This window comes from Sparus aurata, unplaced genomic scaffold (genome assembly GCF_900880675.1).
Source record: "Sparus aurata unplaced genomic scaffold, fSpaAur1.1, whole genome shotgun sequence".
In the NCBI taxonomy this organism is placed as follows: domain Eukaryota; kingdom Metazoa; phylum Chordata; class Actinopteri; order Spariformes; family Sparidae; genus Sparus; species Sparus aurata.
In genome coordinates this window covers 49,818-76,364 of record NW_022045141.1, presented here as the reverse complement: position 1 = coordinate 76,364, position 26,547 = coordinate 49,818, and the positions used below count along the sequence as shown (strand labels likewise).

The 26,547-nt window shown below is 41.7% G+C and overlaps 1 protein-coding gene across 1 annotated transcript in view; it reads left to right on the top strand.

The window, feature by feature from the left end:
- Window positions 1-26,547, top strand: part of LOC115577967 (disks large homolog 1-like) — an 80,834-nt gene that overhangs the window by 18,048 nt on the left and 36,239 nt on the right. The window lies entirely within an intron of this gene.

The following is a 26,547-nucleotide window of genomic DNA, read 5'->3' as shown; positions in this document are numbered from 1 at the left end:
GTATCGGTTTGACGAAATGTGTTTTTTTTTACAAATAGTCCGGTGTCTTTGAAAAACAGTCATTAATGCTCTTTCTGCCTGATAAAAGACGTCTCAAACATTAAATTAAACGTCAACATCTTCCCAAAATGTAAACGACCTAACCTGAAACGGCATCTCCATCTTGTCTGCCTACAGGCGCTGCTGACAACTGCGGTTGGCAAACGTACGGTTAAAATGACATTAAGTGTTCAATGTTTACAACTCCTAACCGGGAACTTAAAAATAATAAAAATGTGTCTCACCTGAACTGCCATTGCCGTCTTGTCTTCGCTGCATTTGCCTTCTTCTTCTTCTTCTTCTTCTTCTTTGACTGCTTGCATTTGCTGCTGTGAGTTTAATCGTCCTTCCCGGCCACCGTAGCAACATGTAGGCGTAGTTTGTAGGGGCGTGGTTTGTATGGGGCATGGTTTGTAGTGGCTTCGGGGGTCGCAGTGGCTGCAGTTGGGTATTATTGCAAAAAATCCTGACTACGCGTCACATCGACGCGTCGAGACGCGAACGGCAAGGACTGTGATTGGTCCGCTCAGAATGTCATTTCCGGCAGTTGCTTTTCCGGTCAACAGTATAACAACACTGCCATTTTTAAAGTTTTTGTGGTACGAGCGGCACGGAAAAAATGGACCAGGCAGACGAGAGAATTATCTCCGAAAACACCCGCTCCATCTCACTTGCCATTGTTTACTGTCTGACCGGAAGAAAACCAAGGACTCCGATATGAACCCCCCGAAACCAAACAAAGACACAGCCACACCCCCCCGAGCGGCTTGGTGGTGAATTTCAGAACAACTCGTTCCCTCGACGCAGAACTCGAATGCTCAATGACGGCGTATGGTCGACGACGTAGCTACGCCGTCGCCTCGACGCAGAAGCATAAACCAGGCTTTATCCGTTCACACTGGGACGGCTCACCAATAATGCAGCCCTGATACTACCGCCACATACCGCTGGTGGGAGCCGCCGTCAGCGGGACGGAGAGGGTCAGCTGCGCCGGCGGCCACATTATGCTGGTGGCACACGCCGTCAGCAGGACGGAGAGGGTTGGCTGCGGCGTGGCGGCCACATTATGCCGGTGGCACTCGCTGTCAGCGGGACGGAGAGGGTCAGCAGTGGCCACATAAGGCCGGTGGCACTTGCTGTCGGCGGGAGGAGAGGATGCAAGCCGGGGACGGAGAGGGTCGGTTCGTGAGGGTCCCAGTGACCAGCGTCAACGGACTCTGCAGAAATCCAGACATTAGCTGGTGATAGTTGCTGAAACTATCAGGGGTAAAGTGGACACTGCAGAGACGGGTGTTGGTGGTGATGTTTAACTCCCCACAGTAACGTTAGCTCCTCTTGACAAAATCAATCCACCGTTTCCTTACGTTGTCATCCGAGGAAAAACTTAAATAAGCTAACAGCGCCGTCACCCTGCACACTGTGGCATCCAGGGAAGATGCAGAGCGATGTGGAGGAGACATGACTGGTTAGCTGACTGGTTGGCTGGTTAGCTAGCTGCAAACTATTGTAAGCAATGCTATCCAAGACTGGAGAGCGAGTGGGAGAACCGCTGAAGCTGACGCGCTGAACGTATTTATACCACTTCCACAGCAGGGCCGGGTTTATGCAAATCATGGCCGCGTTAGATTTGCATGATTTCTGATCCGCCAATTAAATCCTGAACGCAGAAATGTCGAAACAGTTTGTACGCCTAGCTCCAAAATTAAATTCTAAATGGTCGAATGGCTTTTACATGTTTTAAGTAAACACATTTATGACCTGTTTAATGTGTTTAGAAGAAAATGGCGGATTTTGCTTTACATGGACTTTAAAGTCCAAAAAACGCACTATTATTGATCTCGGCGGCGCTGTTGGCTTCAGCTTCGGCGTTATGGCCCTGTGAGCCCTCCCCAGATATATGTTCATATCTTCCTGCAATTTCAGAGTTGACTTAAAGAAATTAGTTATGAACGAAATCATCTCTTTACCCTCTGCTTCTTCAGGTATTACATACACTCTGATGTTGTTCCTGCGGAGCCTGTTTTCCAGGTCATCTTGTCTGGCGGTTAGCTTTGCATCTTTACTTAGCAGGTAAGCTAGCGCTCTTTCTTGCCGCAAGCCCTGGTCTTCGGTGTTACTCACTCTGGTTTCGGTAGTGGTCAGCCTCTCCTCAAGTGTGTCTATCCGCTGTTTAATCTCAGCCATTGACGTCTCCATCCGTGTCTGGGATTCTTGAATTTGTCATTGTGCCTCCCCGGACTCTTGTCTGAATTTTCGGAGCTCTTTTAGCATTAGCTGTTCGGCCCAAGACTCAATGTTGGCTAGGGTTGCCAACTGTCCCTTGAAAAACGGAATCGTCCCGTATTTAGAAACAAAGTTACGCGTCCCGTATTGAGCTTAAAAGGGACACACTTTGTCCCGTATTTCCTTGAGAATCAAAATGGTCTTTAAAATGTCAATGGAATCAATGAATGACGGCGTTTTATATGAAAATATATGGTAATCTTACTGCCAGCCCTCTCCTGCTCTGTGACCAATGAGCCGACAGCACACTCACACACGAGAATAACAATGCAGAATCCAGCTCTTCTCATTGGTCGAGGTACTGTTGCTCGCAAGAAGATACCGGAAGACAAGAGACTGAGGCAACTGGCAAAACAATCCAGCATGGCTCACAACGACACAGGTTCACAGGACACTGCAGACGGTATGCCTTCCACCATGAGCAGTAACGTTACTCCCCCGAGAGAAAAAGAAAAGGCAGCAAAAATACAGACTCGAATGAGAAAAAGAAAACGTGGCTGGAAAAAGTGTAGATAATGTCTGCTGGCGCACTTTTTCTGTAGGCCATGGTGAACTGTTTGACGTGAAACAGCATGCATCTAGTGGTCTACACGTGAGGGACAACCAGGTGGACCCTTGACTGGTTTGTTGTCCACCAGGCAACACCAGAGGCAGATATGGTATGTAGGTGGTCCCTTATTTATTTTTCAGGGAGTTGGCAACCCTACTGTTGGCTAACTTAGCATCGAGTGTTAGCTGCTTTTGTGTCGTCTTCGGATCATCGTTTTTCCCGGCTCTGGTGTCCTTTTTAGTCTGTTTTTGGCTTGAGCTCATTTTTCGTGGTCACTTTAAAGTTGTGAGTGGGATATGGTTGGTTTTCAGGCTATTTTAAACTGAAATCGGGCAGAGCGCTCTGTTTAGGCGTCTGACTTGGGCATGGCCGGAACCGGAAGTCCCTCAGTGTGCTTTTAAAGTACTAATGATTTCTCAGCAGTCATTGTCATTATTGTCAGGGTGTCATTATTTTTTAACACGCTATAAATTGCAATATATTCCTAACAGTGAATATAACATAATGAGTCATTCATAACAATATATTTGTTTGAAATGCATGTTGGTTCTGGGACACATCCTCACTCACACTTACACACTTACATTCATGACCTCTGACAGATGTAGCACATTCCATGAGAAAGACGAATCCTGGGATGAACCCTACAGTGGTGATGATCTGGGTTTTCAACTAAAGCCATCAGTTGGCAAAATTTGAGTGTTGTTACTTTTATCAATAATTGACATTTGTGTTGTCAACTCTGAAATGAAACATTGTATTATATTATATTATATTTCCAAAATCTTAGAGGGAACGCAGCTAAGGTGGTTACTAATGGCATTGCCACTAGCCTTGTTTGTTTTACTCTGTGGTTGGTTAGCAACAGTTAATAACTAAGAGCAAATTAGGAACTTTATTTTGTGGCCAATCATATATGCAGAAGTGCACATTCCTAGATTGGTTTGTAACTGAAAAGTTTCAATCAGATAAGATTTGTCGGTGTTAATATAATAGTCATTGTTTTCGTTATCAGTTGTGTTTTGTCAGTCCTAGTGGATCACTAACTCTGTGGCATCACAGCAATCACTAGCCTTACTTCCCTTACATGAAATGATCCTAATGAGTTCCACACGGTGAGGTTCCTCTTTGTCCTCAGAGTTTGAATTTGGGATCAAAAGAGAGCACTGTTTCCCTGAGTTGAGTTGATACAGGACCATCAAGGAACTTAGGAATTGGAAATGGGCAGGCCCTTTCAAAAATACTTGGCAGGGGATTGGAAGACCCATCTGTCACATCACAGGCCAACTTCAACCAATCAGATCAACAAACCATATGATGTTGTAGGAGTGCGCTACCAGTGGAGCATCTTGGTAAATCAAACACTTGACACTTGAAAAAATGTTGTTTTTAACTCTTCTTTCAGTAAATAAAAAATCCAGTTCTGATTTAAATTAAATTATAACAACATCAATGCACCTATGGCCATGAACTTTGGGTCATGACCGAAAGAATAAGATCCCGGATACAAGCGGCCGAAATGAGTTTCCTCCGCAGGGTGGCAGGGCGCTCCCTTAGAGATAGGGTGAAGAGCTCTGTCACCCGGGAGGAGCTCAGAGTAGAGCCGCTGCTCCTCCACATCGAGAGGAGCCAGCTGAGGTGGCTCGGGCATCTGTTTCGGATGCCCCCGGGACGCCTCCCTCGGGAGGTGTTCCTGGCATGTCCCTCCAGGAGGAGACCCCGAGGAAGACCCAGGACACGCTGGTGTGACTATGTCGCCCAGCTGGCCTGGGAACGCCTTGGGGTCCTCCCGGAAGAGCTGGAGGCAGTATCCGGGGAGAGGGAAGTCTGGGTGTCCCTGCTCAGGCAGCTGCCCCCGCGACCCGGCCCCGGATAAGCGGATGAAAATGGATGGATGGATGGATCAATGCAGATCATCAAAATACCTTCCACCCCATTTCCACACAGTCATTAATAGAATAGAGCTATAAGATATTAATGTGATTAATACTTAATAAAAGGAGACCACCAGCCAGAATATGTGTCATGGGATGATGGTCAAAGATGTCAGCTGATGTAATGTATGAGACAGAGATCCACTGAGACCAGCTGCAGTCGAGAATTTTTTAACTCTGTAGTGTTTTGAATGTTTTTTGTAAAGCCCTCTGTACCTCTGTAGGATAAGATTAGTCAGATGTTTAATTTTAATATTAGTAGTTATGTTTCTCCGGATAAAGGCCCAGCAAGAAAAGCTTAGGGTCCAATGATATTGATTTGGAAACAATCTTTTCGATTATGACTCTTATCTCTTCCCAGAATTTAATAATTATCCTACACTGCCAAAGACAATGATATAGTGTTCCTCTGTCTTCTGTATATTTTGCGCATATGTCTGGTATTTTCGGGTCATATTTATTCAATTCTACCGGCGTCATATACGTCCGCATTAACCATTTATATTGTATTATTCTAAGGCGCGCATTTATGGATGCAGAATGAGCATTGGCGCATGCGGCTTCCCAGTCTTCCTTGGAAATATCTGTTTGTATGTTGTCCTTCCAGGCCCTTAACTTATATGTTGAGTTCTCACTTGAAAATGATATCAACAAGTTGTAGAGTTCTGATATTGCACCCTTTCTTAGACAATTGTTTGTTACAATTTTTTCTAGTTCCGTGTAACAGGGTTTAGAAAGTACATTGTTTTGGTTTGTTTTAACATAATTTCTAAGCTGAAGGTACTTAAAAAAATGTTTTCTATTGAGGTGATATCTAGCTTTTAGTCCATCAAAGGACATCAAATCACCCGAGCTCGTTGTGTACAGATCTTGAATTGTTCCAAGTCCCTTGGTTAACCATAATTTAAATGTTGCATCTGCCCTTCCTGGCACAAAAAACTGATTACCCCATATTGGAGTAAATTGAGATAGTGATTGTGGTTCGTTCAAGTATTTCTTCACCTCATACCAAATCTTTATCATATGTTTTACAATTGGTTTCTTAGTTTGTTTACAAAGCTTTTGTACAGTGTCTAAATAAATGTATGAAGGGAGAGATAGATTTAAGCCATAAGATTCCATTTTGGCCCAGTGAGGGGCATTATCCATTGAAAAATAAAACATAACAGACCTCAGTTGTGCAGCCCAATAATACCACATCAAGTTCGGACATTGTAGGCCCCCCCGGTCAAATGGTAAGTACAATAAAGACAAGCGTAGTCTTGCCCTGCGGTTGTTCCATAGAAAACCAGCAAATAATTTTTTGACTTTTGAGAATAAATCTGTAGGTGGCGGTAACGGGATGTTCTGGAATAAATAAAGCAGCTTTGGCAAAGTATTCATTTTTAAAATATTAACTCTGCCCATTAAGGACACTGGTAGCGACATCCACCTGTCGATTGACTCATTTATTTCCGCCATTAAAGGATCATAGTTGGCACAAGCTACCTGTTCTAATCTAGGTACAATGTGTATTCCCAAATATTTGAATTGATCCACAACATTGAACTGGATTGCTTTAGCTATTGGATTCTTCCTTTCATTTGAATTAAGTAGTAATATAGAGGATTTGGTATGATTCACTTTATACCCTGAGATATCGCCAATGATTTTATCAGTTGTATCAGAGCTGGGATTGATTTACCTAAGTTGGATATAAGTAAAATTACTTTGTCTGCGTACAGGGCGATTCTGTGCTCTACTGGTCCTACTGTAATTCCGCAAAACAGTGGATGAGAACGTATTGCTATAGCAAACGGTTCTATTGCTAGTGTGAATAACAAGGTCGAAAGAGGGCAGCCCTGTCGGCATCCTTTGTTAATATTTATTGGTTTTGAGATATTTCTGTTCGTTAAAATTTCTGCTGTAGAGTTATTGTATATGACCTGCACCCATTTAATAAAAGAAATTTCCACAACCAAATCTTTCCAAAACATTGAAGAGATAAGGCCATTTGACCCTATCAAAGGCCTTTTCGGCATATAATGATAATAGGGCCGTATCCGGTTTATCTTCATTATAGTGAATGATATTCAGTATTCTCCTGACATTATGGAAGCCTTGTCTTCCTGATATGAATCCATTTTGGTCCTTATTTACAATATTTGGCAGAATTCTCTGTAATCTAATTGCTAGAAGCTTACATATTATTTTAAGGTCCGAATTTATGGAAGTTAAATCAAGTCATTAATCAAGAGCATAGATTTTCAGTTTGAGAGCATGATTTCATTCCTTTTCAGTGACACAGCTCCTTCGCGTGCTCAGATTTTTTCTCCTCATGCTCACATTTTGTGCTCGCACTTAAATGTCTTCTGCTTTCTTTCAAAATGTCTGCTTGAATTCAAAAATCACATGCCTGTGCTCACATTTTCCTTCTTGCACACAAAAATTTCGCTCGCATTCAAATGTGCCCTCTGTGCGCTCAGATCTAAGTGCACACACTCAGAACACACACCTGCTCACAGGTCAAGTTCTGCTCTCAGATCTCTCCTCTGCTCACGGATTTTTCTTGTGTATCAACACTATCAACCAATAGAAGGCCGGCTACTGTTGACCAATCAGATTATCCCCGCTTCTTTGCGGATGCGTTCGCTGTACTTCAAGGAGCGTCGCATACGGGCGGGCACTGTTTCTACCGGGTTTATCTACTTCCGTCCTCCAGGCTGTTAAATGTGGTGGTTCCCTTTATTTATGACGACTTTTGGAATAAAATATCAGTTAATCAATACACGAGCGCCCGTGCTTTTCATAACAGTAGCTACATCAGCATAAAGTAGAACAATAGCAGCTCTACTTTCGCCATATTAGCCAATAGCCAGCTACCCAGGCAGCGAGATATGTTATATAGTATAAATACTGAGGGGTTAGTATGTTTGAGATATAGTACAGCGGTTAAGAACATCAGTTTATGATGCTTTTTGCATCATGGGACGCTGGTTCGCATCCCGGCCCGGCGTACAGAGTTGGGTGTAAATGTACCGTATATTACCAAATAATAGCCGCGTGTCAATTAAACGCAGGGTCCCCTTTAAACGCCGATGCAGGTGTATATTTTGATAAATAACCTCTGGTTCCAAATAAATGCTGGGTCTAATTCATTTATTCTTTTTTAATCAAGGAAGAAGACGTGACCACTGACACTGCACGTTTTTCTTCTTCGCCTTTTTCACGCGTTGTGCTGCTTTCTGTCAGTCAGTATCACACTGATGATCGCCATGGCTCCGGTGCAGCAACAAAATAAAAAGTATGACTTGAAATTCAAACTTTCTGTCGTAAAATATGCAGAGGAAAACTCGGGAAAACCGTGAGTGACAGACAGCAGAGATGAGGAGTTTGCAGGGAGTGCTAGTTGGATGAATCGTTTCCTCCGCCGCAACTTGCAGGAGGATGCCAGAGAATTCACCGAGAAGCTGGCGAAGTTTGTGACATTTTCATTCCGGATTTTGAGAGGAAGGAATTAAACGCCTGTCCCAAATAAACGCCTGGTCTGTTAAGTGATTGAAACAAATAAATGCCGCGGCTATTATTTGGTATTTTACGGTATGATAGCTCGCTCGGCCGGGGAGAGAGACATGGATCACAGTGCTCAGCTGCAGACACATCAGAGAGGTGACGAGACGCGACTCATCATGACTGACAGGCATCAAGGCCACTCAGCGTTACCTTACTGACCCGCCCCCAGATATTTCATTCACAAAAACAGGGCCTGTGGCAATTCTGGACAGCTGTTTCTTTTTTCTTCTTTTTTTCTTCTTCTTCCTTCATGGGCCCCCTGACAAACGCTTAACAAGAGATGGTGGGTAAACATACGTGATTAAAAAGGTGTAATGAAAAATACGCTATGATGAGTATTTTTCATTCATTACACGAGCAAGGGTGCCGGCCGGGCCGGGATGCGAACCTGCGTCCCATGATGCAAAAAGTAACATGAACCGGAGCTCTTAACCGCTGTACTATCATCACAATCATGCTCACTTCTCACTATTTATACTATATAACATATCCCGCTGCCTGGGTAGCTGGCTATTGGCTAATATGGCGAAAGTAGAGCTGCTATTGTTCTACTTTATGTTGATGTATGTAGCTATTGTAATGAAAAGCACGGGCGCTCGTGTATTGATTAACTGATATTTTATTCCAAAAGTCGTCATAAAATAAAGGGAACCACCACATTTAACAGCCTGGAGGACGGAAGTAGATAAACCCGGTAGAAACAGTGCCCGCCCGTATGCGACGCTCCTCGAAGTACAGGGAACGCATCCGCAAAGAAGCGGGTATAATCTGATTGGTCAACAGTAGTCGGCCTTCTATTGGTTGATAGTGTTGATACACAAGAAAAATCCGTGAGCAGAGGAGAGATCCGAGAGCAGAACTTGACCTGTGAGCAGGTGTGTGTTCTGAGCGCGTGCACTTTTAGATCTGAGCGCGCAGAGGGCACATTCGAATGCGAGCGACATTTTTGTTTGCAAGAAGGAGAAATGTGAACACAGGCATGTGATTTTTTACTTTAAGCAGACATTTTGAAAGAAAGCAAAAGAAATTTAAATGCAAGCACAAAATGTGAGCATGAGGAGAAACAATCTGAGCACGCGAAGGAGCTGTGTCACTGAATAGGAATGAAATCATGCTCTCAAACTGAAAATCTATGCTCTTGATTAATGACTTGATTTAACTTCCATACGAATTTAGCAGGCTTATTGGTCTCAAATTCTCGCACTTATCAGGGGTCCTGCCTGCTTTTGGCAGCAAAGTAATCAGAGCTTTATTCATCAAGGATGGAAGACTGCCACTCTGAAACGCCTCAAGAAACATTTCCAAAAGTGGTGCTAGTAGTATGTTTTTAAATTTTTTGTACAAGTCAATCGGGAGACCGTCCGGTCCTGCTCTTTTTCCTGATTTCAAATTATCTATGGCGTTACCGATTTCTTCTTTAGTAATTTCTGTATCTAAATCTTCTTTATATTCATCTGGGGTGCAGGGAATAGGTAATTCATCTAAAATTCTATTCACATTTTGTACATCAATAGTATTAGTTGTACCATATAATTTTTCATAATAATCTCTGAAAGCATCATTTATTTCTATTGGGTTAACCACAACATTCCCATTGGATGTTATGGTTGTAATAGCTGTTCTGGTCTCTAATTGCCTTATTTGCCATGCTAACAGTTTTCCAGATTTATCACCTTCTTCATAGAATGACTGTTTTAGTCTTAGAAGACTAGATGCAGCTCTAAAAGCGGAATGTTTGTCATATTCAGACCTCAAAATGAGTAGTTCTTTTTCCAGTTGGGGGTTGTTTCTTTCATAAACTTTTTCTTGAAGGGTCTTCATTTTTTTTCAAAATTTAATCTCTCTTCTCGTGCCTTTTTTGATTTTGAACCTGTATAGCTTATTATATGCCCTCGGAGAAAGGCCTTCCCATCTTATACATGCTGTTGTCTGTGTAGTGTTAATTTTGAAGAACTCTTCTATTTGTTTTCCTACGTACTTTACAAATTTTTTATCTTGTAACCACTTATGCTGAAAGCACCATCTAGGTGGGTCTTTTGTCAATCTGTCATCTTTATATACCAAGCAGCATGGTGCGTGATCTGAGATCACAATACAATGTGAATTTTGGACCGTAGTTCTAAGGAGAGAATTCTTGAGTATGTTTGAAATGTGCTTGAGTAACATGAGTAGGTTTTAGCTTGTGGGTTACATTCTCTCCATATATCTACCAACCCCAGATCCTTTATAAAGCGATGAATAGTTGTTCTGCATCCATTATGTGCCTGGTCTATTCCTGTGGACCTGTCCACACGAGGGTTTAATGTACAATTAAAATCTCCTCCTATTATATAAGATCCTCCTGACGCTGACAGAGTAAGGAACAGATCTACATAAAAATTTGCATCATCTACATTGGGTCCATACACATTCACTAAATTAAGACTTTCTGTTAATAATGTACCTTGGATTATTAAGTATCTACCCAATCTATCCTTTATTACGTTTTTGACTTGAAATGGGACAGATTTATGTATAAGCGTCATCACAACTTGGGCTCGGGATGAGAATGAAGATGTATATACACTTTCTTGCCATCTTCTTTAAATTTTTCTGATATCCTCATCTAAAAAATGTGTTTCTTGTAAAAACACTACCTTGGTGTCAATATCTTTAATTTTGTTCATGACTTGTTTAATTTTTTTAAGTTGCTGCAGGCCTCTGCAATTCCAAGAGACAAAGTTTAACTTTACTCCCTGAGACATCCCTCACAAATTAAAATCAGATTAACCCATAGTACAAAAGTAGGTTTACAGAGAAGCATGAAAAACCTGGATGTTTGAACCGCCATCCAACACAACAAAAAACACACTGAACTTGGACATTTCCCCTGGCCTTGCTTAAAGAGACGTTCCCCCGAAACCATATTAACTTCCTGATATGGCTAGTAATATGGCTAGTAATAACTGTTCCAAACACTTAGTGAGGATCAGCCAGTCCACCTATCTTCTTCTTAAACTTAAAAGTCTCTTAATCAGTCTTTACTACTGCTATAGTGAAATTATTTTTATAACTCTTCTGTAGCCCAGCATTTAAACAATTATATAAAGCCAGCACCACATCGAATAAATGATTATGTTTTACATTGTCTTTTACACTGTCTCATACACTGTCGTGTCTGTCACATCATCTGTGGATTGGTTTAGTTTCCTCCAGTATCCTTCTGGATCTTTTTGATGAAATCTTCTGCTTCGGTCGGAGTCTTGAAGGTGTAGGTCCGGTCTTTATGAGTCACGGGTGAATCAGTCCATGCCGGATTCCCAGATTGCGGAGTTCCTGACGAGCCGGGTCAAATTGTTTTCTCAGCTGATGCAGTCCTGCAGCCAGGTCCGGATAGAGCCGTACACGTTGGTCTTTGTACATGATCTCCTTCTTTGTCCGAGCAGCTGCCATACTTTCCATCTTGTCCTTGTAATTATGGAACCTCATTATTAGTGTTCTCAGTGGTGCCCTGGCGTCTCTCATCAGACCGATCCGGTGTGCTCGCTCCAAAACCACTGCAGACTGTAGCGTTGCGCCCAGTGCTTCAGGGATCCACTTTTCTAGAAAAGCTGCCGTGTCTTTTCCTTCTGCCCCCTCCGGAAGATTTAATAGTCTCACGCTGTTCAATCGAGATCTGGCTTCTAGGTCCAAAAGTTTGTCTTCCAGACCTTTATTTTGCGACTCCAGTTTCTGCACTTTAGTTTTTAAGTCAGTCACCTCGTCTTCGGCGCTGGATATCCTCTGTTCCGTGTTTGGGTGTATCCTGTCTTTCCCAGGATAGTGACTCTTTGATGCAACAGATGGGACAGCAAATATCATCTTATTTACATTTCTATATCTTCCCATGTGGAGGAAGGGCCCCACCTGTGGCTCTTCGACACCTCAAGCAACATGACATTCTTGCTCCTGTTTTTACAACACATTTTACACATATGTAATTTCTTACATTCCTCCCTTTTGACACAAAGTGTCAACACAACATTTTTGGGAAATTACATTGAAAGATTCAAAATAGAGAAGGAAATTTTTAACAACTACAAAATTATTACAACTGACTGTTTTCTACAGTGAATAACAAAAACAAAAAACATCAATTTAAAAACAATTAATCTTAAAAGAACAGAATTATACCAACTCATCATTTGAATCATCATATGGGTTTCCTGGGGCCCATTCCATCATAGAATTTTCATCTTGCTCATTATCATTGATTGGCTCAATTGGTATTTTTACATATAATGTCTTCTCTCCTCCAACTACGCCGCTTTTCCATCTGTATATAAGGGCTCGCATACATATCAGTGCACAAGTACAGAAACACAAAACAATACCAAACACAATCACAACAGGGATTAACACATGAATGATGAGAGCACCCCAGGGGCCAAGGTGGTTGTTTAACCATTTGTTGAAACTAAAACCTGCTGATTCAGAGGGACCAAATGCATCGCAAATCTTTTCAAGTGCTGTGATTACACTTGTAATATTTTCAGAATTATCAGGGATGAGTGTGACACATGCTTCTCCAGTGAAATTTAGTGTCATGCATAGACCTCCTGTTTTTGCCAAACTGTAATCAAGGGCAATCTCATGTTTCAACAGAGTTAATCTGTGGGATTTATCATTTGCAGTTAGGTACTGGAAACCTTTTATTGTTTCATTTGCAAAAGCAGACATTGAATAAGTTATATTATCTATATGATCAGCCAGGAATGTTACACCATACCATAGGAGTAATCCAACACCCCATTTTTCACCTAAAGAAATATGCCAGTGTTTGTGAATGTGACCATTCTCTTAATGTTGTTTTAAATTTATAGGAAGTAATGCTACATTTGTAATGGTGAGGTTAACAAAATAACAACATCCAGAGCATCCTGGAGGTAAGAAAATGAATGCCTCATTTCCGCACAACAAATAAAAATTTCCAACAAGTTGGATGCCTTTATGCGCAGGAGCTCGAAGAAAATTATTAATTACCACTGTTTCTCCATTTCTAAAAGTAATGTTAGTGTCACCAATATTTGAATTTTGTGTGGTTAGACTAGCAACACGATTTGGGCAATGTGACACTCCCATAAATTGACCATTACCATTTGCACGTACACAAATAGGGTGTGAAATACTCTGGTCTATAGGAATTTCAGTTGATTCGGCATAGGTAGATTTGAAAGGGATAGTTTGTGGGAGCATATGATCACAGAACCATGCTATACAATACAAATACATGTTTGTTTGATCCGTTGTATGATTATATAGTTTTGTATTTGCATTATACCATAACTTTTTTTTTTTGGTTGGTTAGCATAATATTGGACTAAACTAAAAACTGGATCTAGATAAGGACAGTGTTTTACCTCAGAATGCAAATTTGCTGGAGGACTTTAAATGGCTAAAACAATGTTGGCAATGTACATTCTAGCTTCCATCCACCTGATAAAAGAGTACCAGCTATTTTTCTCGTTATAATTATTCATTAGTTCACCAGCATCGAAACCCCGGGGTTTCCAATCATGTTTTTCAAACAGTTCTCTTTTTCTCCTGATCACCTGCTCTGTGGCAAGTTTTAGTTCATGTCCTTTTACGATCTTTTGATCCTGCATTGGTTCTTCTGTGTCTTCTTCTGCTCTCGTAGACAGTCCATTTTTACCCTTCTGTAAGAGATGTGGTGTCTGAGTATCAGTATCAGTGTGATCGATGACTGCAGGTGAATCAGTTGGTGGTGTGAAAGATATGAATATATGAGGACGTTTGGAGTCCAAATTTCGCTCCGTTGAAAACCAGGATTGGGTAACGGCCATTGTGGTGACCAAACCAGCGATGAAGACCACAGTCATAATCGTCCAACAGTGTCCCCTCTCAGCACTCCGAAAGTTAGGTCGTTGTCCTTCCTTCGGCGGCATGGCTCGGAAAGGGCTTGCACCGGGATGCATGGATCCAGGTGTCCCTCTCAGCTATCCGGCCGGACGTGGGCGTTGTCAGCAGCACCTGATATGGTCCAGTCCACCGTGGTTGACGCCAGTGCTTCCTTCTCAGGTCCTTTACGACTACCCAATCTCCAGGCTGGATGTTGTGGAGTTGCACCAATGTAGGCTCCGGAAGGGCTGCTTTCACCTTAGGCAAGATAAGCTTCAAGGTATGGTTAAGTGCACAACAATAGCTTAGCATATCATCATCCAATCCGGTGAGGGTTAACCTGTTCTGAGGAAACGGGGTGTTAGTCATCCTCATAGGACAGCCGGTAAGTATCTCATAAGGAGACAGTCCAGTTGGCCTATGTGGGCGGCCTCTCATGAACATTAATGCAAGTGGTAAAACCTCAACCCATGACAAATCTGTTTCTGCCATTAATTTAGTCTGTTTTGTTTTTAGGGTCTGGTTTGGTCGTTCCACTGCACCTCCACTAGCTGAATGGTAGGCACAATGTGTTTTCAGGTTCATTTGCAGGCTTTCAGAGATGTTTTGAATAACATTATTTACAAAGTGTGATCCATTATCACTTGTTAATTTTGAGGGGAGACCCCAACGGGGAATTATTTCCCTCAACAGTGATTTTGCTACTGAGATCGCTGTTGCATGTTTACATGGGAAGCATTCAATCCATTTCGAAAACATGTCCACAATAACGAGACAATATTTCTACCTCCTACATGGAGTGAGTTCAATAAAGTCCATCATTAAATGCTCAAAAGGACCTTCAGGTTTAGGATGGGCTGACAGTGGCATTTTTACACCTCTGCCGACATTGTAAATTGCACAAATCACACAATTTTTACAAAAGTTTTAAGCAAAACTTGAAAATCCTGGCGCATGCCACAATCTATTTACAATATCCAACATCCCCCCTTTTGATACATGATCAGGACCATGTGTCAACTTTGCCAGAAAGGGGAATATGGCTTTTGGCAGTACTGGGAGGCCGTTTACGCCAACCCAGATGCCAGATAAGAGTTCAATACACTTTTTTCTCCAGCAACAGCTCCTGTTTAAAGCAGAGAGACATTATTAAAGGAAAAAACATAATTTTGGACAGATAAAGGCATTTGTAGAGTGGGGGAGACAGGTGAAAGAGCAGCTGTCTTAGCAGCTGCATCTGCAGCTGCATTTCCCAGTGACACTGGGTCATTAGCACCTGTATGAGCTTTACATTTGCATGGTGCTACTGACGCAGGCAGGAGTAATGCAGACAAAAGGTTAATGATTAGACTTCTGTGAGCAATAGGTTTTTCTGTAGATGTTAGAAAACCTTGATTTTTCCATAATGCGTGGAAATCATGACATACATTAAATGCGTATTGAGAGTCAGTATGTACTGTTATATTTTTCCTGGTCCCTAGAATGAAAGCACGAGTTATTGCAAATAATTCAGCTGCCTGAGCAGACAGGTTATTTCGAAGTTTAGCACTTTAAACTATAGCATGGTTAGCACATACTGCATATGAGACACAATGGGATCCATCTGTTGGATTTCTCATAGCAGAACCATCTACAAAGAAAACAGAGTCAGGGTTAATCAGGGGAGTGTCAAAGAGTGCATCTCTTGGTTTTGACATTGTGTCAAGAACTTCCAGACAGGAGTGTAGTTCTCCATCTTGAGCTGTCGGGAGCAAAGTTGAAGGGTTAAGGACAGTACACCATTTTAAGGTTACATGAGCCATTGTCAGCAACACATTTTGCCAGTGTAACAGTCTAGCTGGGGTTAGGTGGACGGTTTTTGCCTGTAAGACAAGAGAGTGGACAGCATGTGGGACATGTACAGTAAGTAGCCAGTGCCAATGTCACTTGTAGCCAGAACTGCCTCAGTAGCAGCCGCTACAGTCCCGAGACATGCAACCATACCTCTCTCTGTTGTGGAAATCCTTTTTGATCCTTTTTGAATTGCTGTCATAAAACTTGTTACGTTCAGAAACAAAAGATTCAAAGATTTGGTAATGTCTGATAGTCTAGGCAAGGGGAACTCGATAAAGCTTGTTTTAAGTCAGTTAAAGCTTTCTCTGCATCAGGAGTCCAAGTCAAAAAGTCAGTCGTGGCCAAATGTCTACTCCCATATCTGATGTCATATAGGGGTTGGGAGATCTCCACAATTAGATCAAATCCATGGACGACAATAGCCTGCTAAATTCAATAAGGCAAACGTTTTTTGTTTTTGTTATTTTCATTCGCAGTTTTTTGAACATCCAAGATTGTGGATATAATCGGGACCCAATTCACGACCTTCCCGAGTAAAATAACGCGTAACATTTTTTAAAAAGAATTTGCAACTTGTCCTTCAAAACTTCAGGACTGTTTTCTGCCAGAAAACAAAATGGAAACACTGTCTCAGTTTGACAATGCCCCTGCATAGGAAAACATATGCTAATGCTGATTTCTCAGCTCTACTGCAATCCAAAGTGAAATTGGAGAAGAAGACCCTATCCTGCATCCAAGAATAAAATTTTACCATTGATAGTGAAAGCAACACAGAACTGTGAGTCAGGATGAACAGGAATGCTAGAATATGCAATTGTTAAATCAATATCTGAAAAAATCCCAGTCTGATTAGAATGTTTACCATTAGTGTTAAAACATCTGCTGGATGCTGACCAGCTTCATTTATGACCCTAAGGTGTTTCAATGATCTCCACCCCCCATTTGGTTTACTTTCAGGCAAGATGGGGGAGGTACATAGTAAACCTTAGGAAGTCAACAATGGCACCTTAATTTATGCTAGACTGAATGACAAAAATACTGACTTCAACAGCTTTGGGGAATTTTGTATCTTTTATGTCCCCAAACATTTAACTTGCTTACAGCCCTCAAGCTATGAAATAGTGTTAGAAGCAATTTTCTTAGTCTTAAAGAGTTCATCAGTGTTTCTGTGTGTGTGTGTGTGTGTGTGTATGTGTGTGTCTCATCATTACTTGTGTCTAATTGTGCTCATGTCTATGTGCTGCTCAATGCTCTGACCTTCCTCCACTGTCTCCTCTGGTTGTGTCAAGGGGAATCCTGGAGAATGAACAGATGAACAGACACCTTTAGGTGGTGCATGTGGCCAGAATTCTTCTTGATCTCGTCCTTCTTGCCGATTAAGCTGCAATCTCTGTCCAGGACTCTGTGGCCCACCAAAACTCCCGTCTTTGTGTCAGATGGCTCCTCTGCAACCTCCTTCATTTCATTCAGTTGACATGGCCTGTGTACAAACACTTCTGGATCTTAATAAAAGCTTCCCTAGCCGTTTTTAGACAGAGCACCAAGCCGCCAATTTGCCCATCCTTTTGGCGGCTCGGTCCGCGGTTTTAGACAGAGGGCGGCAAATTGGGGGTCTGTTTTGGTCCGCCGATTTTCCGCCTAGGAGGGTACACTTATTTCCACCTGGACTGCTATTTAAAACCGAAGCGAAATGTGCCGGCCCGTGGGTGAGATGGGCAGAGGTGTCGATGACCTGCACTGCTGTGCGACCCACAGCCGGGGAGTTTTAAAACCAAGAAACAGCTGATCACAGCAGTCAGTCCATCATTTCAGCCGCGGACATTAAGATGAGCAACTGGACAAGCTAACACAACCAAACAGCCGCTGAGATCTCAGCGGCTGTTTGGTTGTGTTAGCTTGTTGGTGTAGCGCAAGCTAGGAACGGTCGCTACTTTCAAATTAAAAGCCCCCCGCTAAGAACCCAGTTCTAAACTCCGATAGGGTGCAATTTAAAGCTGTTATTTTGAAGACAAATTTGTTGTCACTGTTCACAGCCCACCTTCGAGCTTCACATCACGTCACATGTTTACGCTGACACCAGAGGCGGCTTTTGGAGAAGGAGGAATATTACGCCTCCGTTTTAGAAAGACAAGCCGGCAAATTGCCGCCCTTATCTTGGAGCAAATGTGCCACCTTTTCTATCTAAAAAGGGCTCCTGTTTGCCTCGGCACAGAGTTAGGGAACATCATCCCCTCCGTGATCTTTACTCCGCACCCAGTAGTCAGCAGAATCTGCTATTGGAGAAAAAGTCTTTCTTGGAGAAGCAGGGTTAATTTATGGCTGTTAAAGAGATAGGAAGACAGCTGAAAAGTCAGGGTGTAGTTGTTTCCCCCCTTCTTTCTTAGAGTCATCTTGGGGTGCTTGACCTCATGTGGAGAAGGTGTCGCTGAAGGGTTGTAGGTGTGCAGACAGCAAGAAGGAGGTCCATTTCATAAATTCTAGCCCTACATTCTTTTTTCTCTTTCTTTTTCTTATTCAAACCCTCTTTTCACATTTTTTTCAATCCCGCTACTGATTTTGAAAGAAAACAACCAACAACTTATCAGTACATCTTTTTCTTCCGTACTTTCATTTAACCTTTTCTTCTAACATACTCTACACCATCTTAAACATTCTGTGATTAATTTGCCTTTTAATGGAAACACCCCATGGGTGACAAAATGCCAAAGTTAACCACATTTTCCCCATTTGTCTGCTCTTAATTCAGCAGAGCCTGGAAAAGGTCAGATACAGTTTCTAATTTCCCCATTTTATTCCTCATGTTTTTTCAGTGACTAACTGGGACAGATTTGCTTAAACTTTCAATGGGCTTATCATTCACAGAAAACTTCACAATCACACTGATCTTTCCATACAGTGTATGGTTGGATCTCATCAAAGCACACACTAACTTTGAGCAACTTATTCAGCCAGGTGGTTTGTATGACACATTCGTTCCAAGCAACACACCCTTATAGCATGCAATCTGTATACTAGTCAATGAATGTCACAACAAAGTTTATTCTTTATACTTATTTCGTATATTTTTTATCACTCATACGCCCTTTTTATTGTAGTGGGGCCTCATATAATGTTATACTGTATCATATTATTATTACAGTATCTCACATATTATTATATTCTTATTTTACCTGTTACCAGGTTTGGTCAACACACTATTTAATATCTACTCATCAGTAAGTAGCATCTAAAATATCCACAGTTTCTTGAAATTTTCTTGACACCGTAGATATATATATATACATAACAATCTTTTCTTTCGCATGCTTCACTCAATAAGTGCAGACAGCCTCGTGCTTCGTTGTTTGGTATTTTAGTTTAGTTTTTTTTTTTTTTTTTTTTTCTCTAAGTTTTTCTCGTTTTTAACGTCAGCCCAATACCACACAGGTTTTATATGGGAAATAAAAAGGTGCTCCTCATTGAGCCCTTTAACTCAAACTTCGATAAACACAGATTTATATGGAAACTGTAGGCGTCCTCATGGACCCTATATAACTCACACAGTCAAAACCTCACAGGATTTACATGGAAAATTAGGCGTTTCTCATGACCCTATTATATATGACTTTCTACCACACAGGATTTAGATTACAAAAGTCAACCTGGGCTTTTAGAATTGAGCAAATGATTCAAAATGCCATACTCACTTATTTGATGGAGCGTCCCTTGTCCGCCACCCGTGCCTGACTTCAAGTGGGATCTAGTCCTCCGTTTGTCGGAGCGGAACTTTCCCTGCTGGCAGCTCCCTTCAGTCCAGGCTCAGGTGTTGATCAGCGGAGCATCCATCCCATCCCTCGTCGTCAAATGGTTTTGGAAATTCTCCTTTGTGAGGTAGAGAGTTGCTAAGCCTCCGAAGAACTTCAGTCTTCAGCTTATGAATCAGGGCCTGTATTCAGAAAGAATCTTAAGGCTAAAAGTAGCTCCTAACAGGCAAATTTAGGAGCAACTCCCTAAAAATAATGGGCGTGTCAGTCGTAACTTTAGGACTCCATAAGAGTTATTCACAAAACTTTTAGGACTAGAAGTAGCACCTAAGTCTGGGAGACCTTAGAAGTAGTCCAGAGGACTCCTAACTCGCACAGCCCAATGTCACAGCCTAACTCGTCACAGCCCAATGTTTTGGAGACGCTAAATGACAGGGAATTATTAAAACGATATCAGATGGACTGCGAAGGGATTGAAGTTGTGGTTGAGTTGGTGAGGGACGCAATAACGTCCCCAACCAACCGAAACAATACAATAATGTAACTGTGGCGTAAATGTAGTAAATGTAATAAATCCGGTATTTGGCTACGGAGAAAATGCAGCTCTGCAACATGGATAATTCAGGGATATCACAGCCATCAGTACGCCACTCTATCTACCAAACCATCAACGCGCCCTGTAGACCCCATATAATCCGTCAGTTTATCCGGTTTCCTTAAGAAAATCGCTAACAACAAAGAATCAAAGCCAAATTCATTGAAATTGCAGGTGTGACCGGTGCCATTGATGGGACGCATATTAAAATAATTGTACCTTCTCAGGATGAAGACGTCTTTGTCAATCGGAAAAAGTTGCGTTCTATCAATACACAAATCATCTTTGACGCACGTTACAATATACTGGACATTGTTGCGAAATGGCCCTGATCAACACACGATTCCCCAATTTTAATGGAGAGTGGTTTGACACAGCTTTTCGAGCAAATGCCGCTTTTATTGACAATGCACGTTATTCATCGCAATCTTGTAATTTGTATTTGGCCAAAGCATGTTTGTTTGGGGGGGGGGGGGGGGGGGGGGGGGTGCACTTAATTCTCCTCATAAATACATTTCTTTATCCAATATCTTTTCATAGGCTTTGTTCTGGGCTTGTAGGCAACTTCCTTATTTTCACTTAATGCGTTGCGTAGCCTAAATGACTTTTCAATAAGCTGTCCTGTCAATCAACAACCAATCACCGTTGTCACCAATTCTAAGTGCGTCCTTATAAATTGACGTCATCCATAGCAACAGCAAGCAATAGCAAGAGTTACTTCTAGTTTAGGAGTTAAGTTGTTTTCATAAGTAAAAGTAGGTCTCAGCAGCTTTGTGAATTACTTTTAAGAAAGGACTCCTACATAAAAACTTTTAGTCCGATTGAGGAGTACTCCTAACGTTAAGATAAAAGTCTTTGTGAATACAGGCCCAGATCTCTTTAATAACACGCAGCATGGAGAGAAGTCAAAAGCGTTCTCTCCCGAACTCTAAAATGTTACCCCTTAAGTATAGAAACAGAGAGGAGGTTACCTTCATTTACAGCAGTCATAAAACATTTTCTTTACATACAATGACTCTTTGATGTTTGGGTGTATCCTGTCCTTCCGAGGATAGTGACTCTTTGATGCAGCAGATGGGACAGCAAATGTCATCTTATTTACATTTCTATGGGGCCGTCCAGACGAGAACGCTCTCTTGCGAAAACGCACATGTATTGCATCGTTTTGGTCGACCGTCCACACGGATTCCGAAAACGCAGCGCCTGAAGACGCACTTTTTTGAAAACGGGTCTCAGGGTGGAAAAATCCGAAGACGCAGCCCTCCCGTTTTCGTGTGGACAGCGAATCTGCATACTTTCCAAAACGACGATGCCATCGCCCCACCCCGCTGAACCCCGTGACGTCTCATAACAACAACAACAACAATGGCGGACTACATGCTCGTGTTTGAGCCTTTCTTGCAACTTACTCGCCTTGTAGTTGAGTGTGAGTCGCAGCAGCAGTTCGACCTCATTAACATTCCACAAGAACGATTCTGGTTTCCTTGCACTAGCCATTTTCATCTTCTTCTTGTTGTGTTCGGTTTCTCTTTCTACTGTCTGTTTGTTTACAGCACGCAAGCAGTATGTGTCTCTTCTCCGTTTTTGGTGAATGTCAAGCGCCACCTATAGGCCTAGAATATGAACTACAGCGTTTTGAGTAGTTTTCAGTGGATCCGTCTGGACGCAAATATTCTTGCAACGATGCCGAGGAAGACGGAGGAAAAAAAGATCGTTTTTGTCCCTGTGGACGGCCCCTAAATCTTCCCATGTGGAGGAAGGGCCCCACCTGTGGCTCTCAGACACCTCAAAGAACATGACATTCTTGCTCCTGTTTTTACAACACATTGATCACAGACAGGAAAAACTATGTAATTTCTTACACTGTTCTGTAAAGCTGTGTTAAGTATATGTACAAATTTCCCTCAAGATTAATTAAACACCTGTCTGTCTGTCTCAATATTTTGTGGCATTTGTATAGCTGGGTTTTGTAGTGGTGATGTTTGGTGGTCGAACCTTTCTGTGTTCAATCTAATCTCAATCCCATGACACAGTGCTTCTGAACATATTTGTAAAATTGTCATTATAGCCAGAAGCTGTGGACTTATGCATGACTATAGTTTGTCCAAACTGCACTAACTACACTATGCCCCTACAGTAAAGCTGAATATCCAGTCTTCATCACAGTCTACCTGTGGCAAGCTTCAATGGCATGTGCTTGTTGGAATGAAGTGAAAGCTCAGGTGGGATTCTAGGGTCTGATCTCATAACTGCTGTCTGCCAGTATGCCCTACAAAGAGTTTTAATGAGCGCTATAAGTCACTGTCTGATGAACAAAGTCCTTTGTCCTCTGTCCTTTTTATAGGCTGTATGTCTCTGCTCTCCTGTCTGAGAGAGAGTCTTTCCTGGGAGGCTTATTTTTTTTCTCAACTTCTCTCAACATTAATTGAATCTTTCCAGGCAGACTGATAATACCAGTGGGAGTTAACATTGGGCTGCAGTGATAAGTTGACAAAAAATGACAATGTGTCGCCATATTCGGGCTCCCAGAAAACTATAATCGATTTACCTCTAATCAGTTAGATATTTTAGCATTTACTTCCCAACTGGCAAGACGCCACCTACTTCTTCATTGGAAGTCTACTAAAGCTCCGTCTAGCACTCAGTGGCTCAATGACACTATGTCTTTTCTAAAGCTGGAGAAGATCAGATATTCAGTGAAAGGTAAAAATTTTACAACAAGTGGCTTCCCTTCTTAACATTTTTTCACTCTCTTCAGTCTCTGCCCCTTGATTGATGGACCCCCCCACATCCCTTTTTTTTTTTTTTTTTTTTTAAATGTTATTATTATTATTTTTCTTTCTATTATCATTATTATCATTATTCTTATTCATTATTATTCCTTTTTTTGTTTGTTTGTTTTTGTTTTTTTGGTTTCCCTATTTATTATCTATTTATTTGTTATCCTTTTAAATTGTATATTGTTTCTTGTTTCGCCCGCCTATGTTCTCACAGGCCACAAAAGTTAAAAACATCCTAGGAGGTTGACTGTATGCCTTGTCCTTCATTCCTCAAGATGCAAAGTATTTCTACTGTATTGTATCAATGTCTATTGTATTGTATCAATGTTTATTTTTGCAACATGGATGTGATATGATACTCAATGCTAATGTGACATTGATTTCTTTTTCAAAGAGCCTTAACTCCTAATAAAAATATTTATAAAAAAAAAAAAAAATGACAATGAGCAGTACTTCACTCAAGATGAACTTTATATAAATATCACATTTTGTGAATCTTCCTGCTTGTTTTTGACCTTTCATCTGTTAAAGGGCACTATCACACTAACCCGTATGGTGTTAAACTGAAAATAATGCAGACCATCCACAGGAATGTGTGATATCAGATACATGATTTATCACTGATCATAAACGGTTAAAAACGTGATCTTTTATAAGTGATAATTCTATACAAGATAATTTGGTAAATTGATAACATGTATGTGTGCCACCACATGAGTGCAAGGATTATTCCTGATCAATCATAAGGTGAAGGGTTCCACCAGATACGTGTCCGCTGCATTACGTCTCCGCCACGCCAGTGGAGCTGATAGGTTTCACTTTAGTCTATGTGTTAACTTCCACCAGGTCCGGTGCACTGCGTATCCACTCCGTCCCAGCTCCGGCAGTCCGAAGCCCACCAGCACAAATACGCAGGACTTCTATTTCTGGCAGATGCCGGAGCACAACACAGCAATTCAGCTGAATTTAGCACTGAGCAGAAAGGAAGTCACGTACCGAAACAACAATAAGACATCGGTTACTTTTCAAAATAAAACACTGTGTTGATGCCAGCACACAAATCTCAGAAAAGAGCCAAATACAAGCTCTTCTACTAATCCTTTGGCCGGGAACACTGTGTGTTGTTGTTTTTCTAACACATACCTATAACTGCGGTCATGAGTATTTATATGATTATCGAGGTCTCTCAACACCAGCTGTCGACAGTACTGCACCATGGCGGACTCAAAATGCAACCGGTGGGGGTTGCCGGACAGCGGAGCAAAACTGGATCGGAGCCGTAACGCAGCGGACATCTATCTGGTGGAATGTTGGGGTTAGAGCTTTGTTTTGCTTGAGTCGTACTCTTTGGCATACCTCCTAAGTGCTTATTCCGATTTATGCAGTGTTATTTTGGCAGCTATTTTAGTTTTAGTCTTAGAATTTAAATATTTATTAGTTTTTAGCCACATTTAAGTTATTTTTAAACTTCATAATTTTAGTCTAAATCATTTTAGTCAGATTATGTCAATGAAAAGTCATACATTTCTGTCAACCCTTAGTCAAAATGTTTTTCTCTCTTTAAACTCATCCAATTAGACTCATAAGCCTCTGTACACTGTGTTCCAAATTATCATGCAAATGAAGTTTTTCAATGAAAGTTTTCAATTGTGCTGCTTCTCCTGTCTGTTTAGATTACTGACATAAATCTCAGAAAGGTTTGGTAATTAGTTTTCCAGGTGAGCCTTATTAAAGGGAAACTACTTAAGGAGGTTATTCCACATTATTAAAGGGATATTCTGGTGTAAATTTAATCCATGTTCTAACACACCGTGACACCGAGTAGGACCCCCCCTCGAGAGATAAAGTTTGCAGACCACTAGCTTGCGTAGTTTTAGCAACCTCAGAAACGACCGCACGACAACAATACATGCAGTAAATGGGTCCAAGTATAAACCGCCATCAAAAAGCCACAAATAATGCTCAGAACAGCACCAAACTTAAGCAACATTAGAAACAGGGTCCCAGCACATATTTCGAGGCATCAAACATTTGATTTCGTTGCCGTATTTGTCGGAAAAGATAAACAAAACTCACCACCCGAGAAGCCTTCCTTGTTGTGGGAAAGCCCTGTGAGTCGATTACCGAGTGCAGTAGAGTCCCGCAGTAATGATCATCATTGAGCTGCGGAACTCTACTGCAAATGATAATAAATTAAATATAAATAAATATAAATAATTATCATTTCCTGTATCCACGTTGGGACTGTCATCACATTTGACAAAATGAAAATTGACAAAATTTCAATGAAATTTGACAAATTAAACAATGAAAGTTATTACACAGTTAACACACTCAATATATATTGAAGTAGACTAGTAGTAGTATCAACGTCTGCTTGTAATCAAGAACTTACTGTCAAATGAAATGAAGAAAGAACATTACAGAAACATTCCGACAATATCTATTGTCACTTAACATTTAATTATACAGATATATAATACTGTAGATATGTATTATTTTCTCCTCTCTTTAAAGAAAAGAAGGGCTGCATTTAAAAATGATATAGTAAAAATAAATGAAATAGCTTTTTAAAAACTGTGCTTCTTTAAATAAAGTACTTAACTTTCGAAAAATATAATTTCTGTTTCTGTTTCCTTGACAACCCCCCCCCCCCCCCCCCCCCCCACCCCCCCCCCCCCCCCCCACCCCCCCCCCCCATCGGTAAATGGCATTTTGTATTGACCAAAAGTGCCCAGTGTGATAGTGAACTGCAGGCGGTGGGACTCCTTCACTAACAGTGATGACAGCTTATCCATCATCCTGCTCTCTCCCACCATCTGCACTGGGTCAAGAGGACTTCCTAGGATGGAGCTGGCCTTCTTGATAAGTTTGTCAAATCTCCTCCTACCTGCTGCAGAGATAGAGACAGCAGAGACAGACTACTCCATAGAAAATGGCTGATACCCCCACAGAGTTGTAGAAAGGTGTCAGGGATGCCCCCTGCACTCCAAAGGACCTGAGCTTCCTCAACAGATGCAGTCTGCTCTGACCTTTCTTCTATGTTGCTGCAGTGTGATCAGTCCAGTCCAGTTTATGGCTCAGGTGAACTCCCAGGTACTTGTAAGATGTCTCAATGTCCCATCTCAATGTCCATTCCCTGGATGTTCACCTGTGTGCAGGCTTGTCTGTGCCTGTGGAAAACCACCACCAGCTCTTTGGTCTTCCTGGCGTTGAGCTGGAGGTGGTTCTGATGGCACCAGTCTACGAAGTCCTTAATAAGTTCTCTCTGGGCTGTGTCGTCCCCGTCCCTGATGAGGCTAACAATGGCGGAGTCATCAGAGAACTTTTGTAGATGCCTGTGGGGTGATTGGTGGGAGAA